Source organism: Equus asinus, chromosome 30 (genome assembly GCF_041296235.1).
Source record: "Equus asinus isolate D_3611 breed Donkey chromosome 30, EquAss-T2T_v2, whole genome shotgun sequence".
In the NCBI taxonomy this organism is placed as follows: Eukaryota; Metazoa; Chordata; class Mammalia; order Perissodactyla; family Equidae; genus Equus; species Equus asinus.
This window is the reverse complement of record NC_091819.1, coordinates 19,479,543-19,485,876: the sequence shown is the minus strand read 5'-3', so window position 1 is coordinate 19,485,876 and position 6,334 is coordinate 19,479,543. Positions and strand designations below refer to the sequence as shown.

At 42.9% G+C, this 6,334-nt stretch overlaps 1 long non-coding RNA gene across 2 annotated transcripts in view; it reads left to right on the top strand.

Moving 5' to 3' along the window:
• Positions 1–396: 396 nt before the first annotated feature.
• LOC139042573 (uncharacterized) overlaps positions 397–6,334 on the top strand; it is a 63,944-nt gene continuing 58,006 nt past the window's right edge. For both annotated transcript variants that reach the window (XR_011499462.1, XR_011499461.1), the window contains exon 1: positions 397–666. This is a non-coding gene — a long non-coding RNA (uncharacterized lncRNA). The remainder of the gene's footprint in view (positions 667–6,334) is intronic.

The following is a 6,334-nucleotide window of genomic DNA, read 5'->3' as shown; positions in this document are numbered from 1 at the left end:
ACTTTGTCTTCCTCACAGAAGGAGTCTCACTGCTCTTTATATTTAGGATTCAAAAGTATTAATGATTTGTGTTTCTCTGAATTCCCTGGTGAAGGTGCTTTTTGAAGTGACTGAGGGTGGTGGCAGTCAGGAGGAAGTAGATAACACTTTCATACCTGATCGTTAAAAATGTAAATAATCATAATTGCGTTGTCGTAGCACAGATAAGTGATGATTTTTTCCTGCTGTCCTGCTGCTGACCAGCTAATCTAACTAGCTCCTTTTCCACACACAGCATCATCCCTCAATTTAGAGTGAGTCCATAATTCATGAGAATTTGGGGGTAGTTATTGCCACTGCTGACTCACTGGCTATTTTAGCTGAAGCCACCACTAGCGTATACCAGCCTCAGGCACAGGCGGATAGCTGGGTGGCCTGATGCTATCTTAGGTAACTGGAGCATCGCTTCTAGAAGTGAGAAGCCGCCTTTAAATTATTCAGTGAGCCTCCCTCCAGTTCACAGGCCTTTCGCCACTGTAGGGAAAGCAGCAGAAAAGTGCCGGGAGAGTCTTGACACAGCAGGATTTAATGGGAAGGAAGAAAACAGGGGAAGAGGAGTCATCATTTGGAAGATGCCAAGCAGGCCTAGAATGTTGCAAAGCCCAAGACTGCTCACCTCTTTTCCAGGTGGGAATGTTGGAAGTGAGAAGGGTGCAGTGGTTCTCAATCTGGGTCACTGCCACCCTTGGGGGCATTTGTTAATGTGCGTGTTAATGTGTGTGTTAATGTGTGTATTATTCACAACACTGTTTCCTGCTAGACTCTGCACCTTGAAGGCAGGGATGTTACCTTACGTACCCACCCCCGGTACTTAGCAGGCTCTTGATAAATGTATGTTGAATGAAATGGGCTCTGTTTGAACTTCTCCTATTTGCTCTATTCATATGCTCAAGAAAAAAAAATCACAAAATAAGTCTACTTCCTTCACTTTACTACTTAGCTCACAGTCCTTCATATATTTGAAGGTGGCCTTCTTTTCTCAAGGCTGAATGACCATGTCAGATGCCTAGGAGTTTCAAAGGGATTAATTGCTTGGAGGCTAAGTCTTTAAACACTTTTAAGACATCAGAGATGAAAGCACTCCTCAGTTTTATTGGCCACCATATTAAGTGGCTCTGGGCACTACATGTCAGCTGCAGAAATTTTATCAACATTCTTCCACATAAGGATAAATTTTTAAATAAGATATGCTTCGGTTTATATAATCAATACATTTTGGAAGCAATAATGCTCATTTCTATGGGTCTATAGCAACCCTGGTGTCTATAGGGTGTTTCGTTGGATGGAATCCAAAGACCCCAATTATGTATCTATGTCCTAGAGTAAGTTCATTAACACTCTTTCATGACAGGCAGGGGATTGGCCAGACTTCATTCCACATATCACAGCATATGGGATGGCATGAAGAGGAAAGAGAGCATGTCAACTTAGGGATGAGGAGAACTCAGTATGGCTGGAGTGTTGAATATAATCTGAGCCCAGTGACAAATAAAAATGGCAAGCAATAGGATATATTGGAGTATATGAGGAAGCCATTTGGTATAAACCTAATTCGGCCTGACTTCTCTTTTTTTTTCCTCCTAAAGGGCCTGACTGGCTATTGAGCACTCATTGCATATCTGCTTAGACATTTCCTTTGGCCAGAACAAAGGCCCTTGAGATAAAGATGCAACTTCCCCCCCAACATTAGCATTTTTCTTTAGGCTAGGAACTGATTGCTGCACTCACCTCCCAGCTCACCTGTGACCACCCAGCTGGAGACAACAGACTGACACCCTGCTGTGTTCACAGAGACAGCAGACCTACCTGCTATTTCCATCAATCGCTGTGCCGACAGAGCAGTCTCGCGACTATTGTAAAAGGGACATTTCAATCCTATGTGAAACATCCTCTTTGAGGGTATATAACCACCCTTATACCCCGACTTCTTTGGAGTGCTCTGTTCCTTTGTGGAAAGACTCTCCCGGGTTATAATCCTCAGATTTAAGCTCAGAATAAACTCACCCAAATTTTCATTTATAGATTGGTTATGGATTATTTTCGTCGACACCAGGAAGAGCTAATGGTCAAGGCTGGATGGAACGGGTATTTGTGGCGTGATTTCCTAGTATCCAATCCTTCTGTTTCTGTCAATAGCCCTTGTTTTCATTTTGGAATCCGTTCCTTCTTCATTTCATTCCTTGTGGTCTACATGGGGCTCTGGCCCCCGGGGTGGAAACTGAATTGACACCTAAATCAGTTGGTGCACCATATTGTCTTGGCACAAGGGTGGGAATGAGACCTAGACTAGTCTAATCAATGTGAATCTCTGGAATTTTCCTGAGAATTCCTAGTCAAAGACACCCACTCTTTTCTACCAGATTTGAACCTAGAAGGAAGTTGTTCCCAGTGCAAGTGGGAGCCATTTTAGGTCCATAAAGGGAAGCCTGACTGAGAATGGCATCAACACAGAGGAAAAATAGGTCCTGGAGTTATCATCTGAGCACCTGCTTCATGATGTACCTGAGCTTCTGAAATTTCTAGTTACTTGCCAATACATTCCCTTTTCAATTTAGGCCTGTTTGGGTTGAATATGCTGTTACTTGCAACTGCAAAAATCCTGTAGGGGAGGAATACAAATCCTCTACCCACTCTAGGTCCTTCTGGCTGGGCTATGAATTAAATTGACATGAGACAGAATAACAGGAGAAAATCAAACAAGCTTTATAACATGTATACATGGCAGAAACCCAGGAAAACTGAGTAACTCAAGAAAATGGCTGAGCTGTCAGCTTAAATATCATTTACAGCTAAAGACAAAGGAGGATGTTGGGGGTAGTGGTGTGGGATTCAGAGGGGAGGAAGACAATTTACATGGAGATGGAAATGCAAAAGTTTGTTAAACAAGTTTTGCTGGGCCAAAAATGGGCTTGTTGGTGACTTTCTATCACATCTATTTTACCTTATACTATAGCTATATTATGTTATTAGCTCCTTCCTGGAATAGGCCTTCTATGTTAACTTCTTTTAGGCAGTTTAGGGGGAAAGTCAAATGTTCCTCCTGAGTCTTCTGAGCCTGTTTTGTCTTCAACTTGAAATAATCTGAATACCAGAGTGGTGCATTTTGGGGAGGCCTGCCCCGAACCCCATCAATCTCAATATGGTATATACTGGGTAAGCCAAATTCCTTTGTTGGGTCCAAAGAGTGAACACAGGGTGAGTACTGAGGAAAAAAACAAATGAATTGGGGCTGGCCACGTGGCCTAATGGTTAAGTTTGGTGTGTTTCACTTTGGCAGCCTGGGTTCGGTTCCTGGAAGAGGACCTATACCACTCATCAGCAGCCATGCTGTGGCGTTGACCCATGTGCAAAATAGAGGAAGATTGGCACAGACATAAGCTCAGGGTGAATCTTCCTCAACAACAACAACAACAACAACAACAAAATGAGTTGTAAGAGGACTCTGGAAAGGTCTATGGAGTATTAGCAATAGTTGCCATGAAGTGAGAGGATCTTGATGCTGCCCTTCAATGGGGACACACAAGTGGTTGGGTTGGCTGCTAAAATCCTCCTTATCTTACAGGGTTTTTTTAGTTTGAATTTTGGGTAAGTCCAAAATGATCTTATTTAAAACATAGCTTTAGTAATCTAAATATGGGATATAAACCTTCCCAAGGCCCACTGACCTTCTGAGAAATATTTGAACCATAAAACCCAAAAATAAACTAAGTGCCTTTTCTAAAAGCTTCAACTGTCTGAAAATCAAAAAGGGGCATAGATTCCTATAGTTCAATTTACTCCAAGTCTTAGTTACCAATAGCAACAGATAGTTATTTTGAACACAGTTCTCTGACATTGCTCCCTTTCTCCATGTTCTTCTTGGCAAATGGGTAGAAAGTCTGTGGTAACATCTCACAGTGAGAATATGAGATTATTTCAGATAGTCACAGATACAAAATAAGTTACCCATCAACCCCTAACAAATTCTCAGTATTTATGGCTTCAATTCCATTGTTTTCCATCCTGCTGATCAGAACACAAGATTTTTCTCATGGTTAGAGGTTCAGTTTAACCTGTACAAAAATATGATGCTGATCCTCGAGCAAATAGTCCATGAATAAAAAAGAATATACAATAGGCTCCCCAAAAGCACTGATGGGAGGAAAGATGATAATTTAGGGCTGACTGAGAAATCTCACTGTTACGCTCAAACTACTGTGGAGTCTGGACCTTTCTCTTTCTGAATAGTGGTGGTTTCTTTTCACAGATCCTTTTCACTCATTTGTAGGAAATAGGTTGTTATTGTCTTCTAGCCATAGAATGCATCTGTGACCCATCTTCAATCCAGCTTTTTGCACCTAATGCAAGGTCAGCTAGTGATACGTATATTAATATGAATAGCGTTGTGTGAAGATAGTTTTCACGTTTCTCTGAAACTTTCTGTTCTCTGAATGCATAGTCCAAGTAATTGAGCACTTAATTATCCCTCTAAAGGCTTCATGTGTGTTACTTTTGTCTCTTCAACTAAGTCTTAAGACAGAAAGGGAAGTCCCTCCTCTGGGATGGAGAATTGTTTTCCCTATACCCCTAGCCCTGATGTGGTCCCACAAATGGGTGGCTACCATGTGGTCTCTGCCTACCTACCTGAAAATGTTTACTTAGACTTGCTGGATTGTTCCCTCTCCTCTGCCTTCACTTGAGTTCCCCTCACCTTTAAACATCATGTGTTGGACCCCTCATGATGCTGCTAAAGCCGAGGCAGGTATCGCCAGCATTCATCCCTCTTAATTCCAGCTTCTTGGTCTCAGCTGCTTCTTCCTTACTGACCCATGCTGCTTAAGTACATCCCTAACCAGAACTCAAGTTATGAAACAAACCAGATTAAGAAAATGCAATAGTGTATCTTATCTATTATTAGCTAATACGTCATCTCAAAACTAAGTAGCTTAAAATAACATTAATTCTGCTCACAGATTTGAAATTTAGGAAGAGCTTGGCAGAAATAGCTCATCTCTGCTCCACCTGGCACCAGGCTAGATGCCAGCTTGACGTCTGGGGCTGGCATCATGTGAAAGCTCACTCACTCACATGTCTGCTGGTGGATGCTCAGCAGACTCAAACAGCTGGGGCTCCTTGAGTGTCTTGCTCTATTTCCATGTGGCCTCTCCATGTGTTCTCCCCACCATGGCGGCTTCAGGGTAGCCAGACTTTTTATGTGTCCACTCAGGGCTCCCAAGATGTGTGTCCAAGAGAGAGCCCAGTGGGTGTTGTACTGCCTTTTCTAACCTGACCTCAGAAGTCATACAAAGTCACTTTCACTACATTATATTCATTAAAAAGGAGTCACTAAGGCCAATCCATTTTCAAGGGGAAGGCATTTAAACTCTACCATGTTACATGAGAAGTATCAGAGAATTTCTAGGACCCCTTTCTCCATGTGGTTTCTCCTCTGCAAAGATACTACCTTGGGCTTGTTCACATGGCATCATGTTCTGGGAAGCTGTAAGGCCTTTGGAGGCCAGGGCTCAAATTTGCAGATTGTCATTTCTGCCACATCCTATTGGCCAAAGACTGTTACAAGGCCAATCCAGATTTAAGGAGTAAGAAAATGCACTACCTTTTGATGTGAGAAGTTGAAAGCATTTGTGGCTAGTTTTAATCTCCCATATGTGACCATCCAAACTTCTTTCCTCAAACAATAGGAGTTAAAGAACCAAGTCCTAAGATGCAAGAAGGGTTAGCTGAGCTATTTCATCCCTCTCTTATTTGTAGTAAAGTGGCACAGGAAGCGGTGTTGGAAAGAGTTTCTGGGAACGCTTCCTTTCTGTCTTGTTGGGAATGCCCCATCCTCTCTTCCATGAGGAAAGGTTGCCAATGGACCTGTCCTGACATTTACACATGACTAGGCAGAGAGACTCACCAATCAACTAACTCTCCACCTGAGAGATGGGGAGACTGGGAATCTGTAAGGACATGGTAGGCAGCCTTGAGGAGGTGACTGAATAGGAGTCCTGAGACCAAACTCGTGCACTGAAATGTGAATGAAGGGTTGAGCCAAATGTCCCAAAGCATTACAGAGCACAGGACCCTGAGCTGTGTGTTTATTTAGCTGACTTGCTCCTTTATAATGTAGAGGGATGGCTGAGGCAGAGTGAGCCGAGGGCAGTGCCAGGCCTCATTGAGTTGTCTGTCATTTCCCAGCTCTATCTCCCCAGTCTTTCACATGTTCTTCCCATGTCAGGAATACTCTCCGTAAGGCCCCCTTTCTTCCTGTGGGCACACTGTACCTCCCCACAGATGAAAGGAGTCTAAGCCC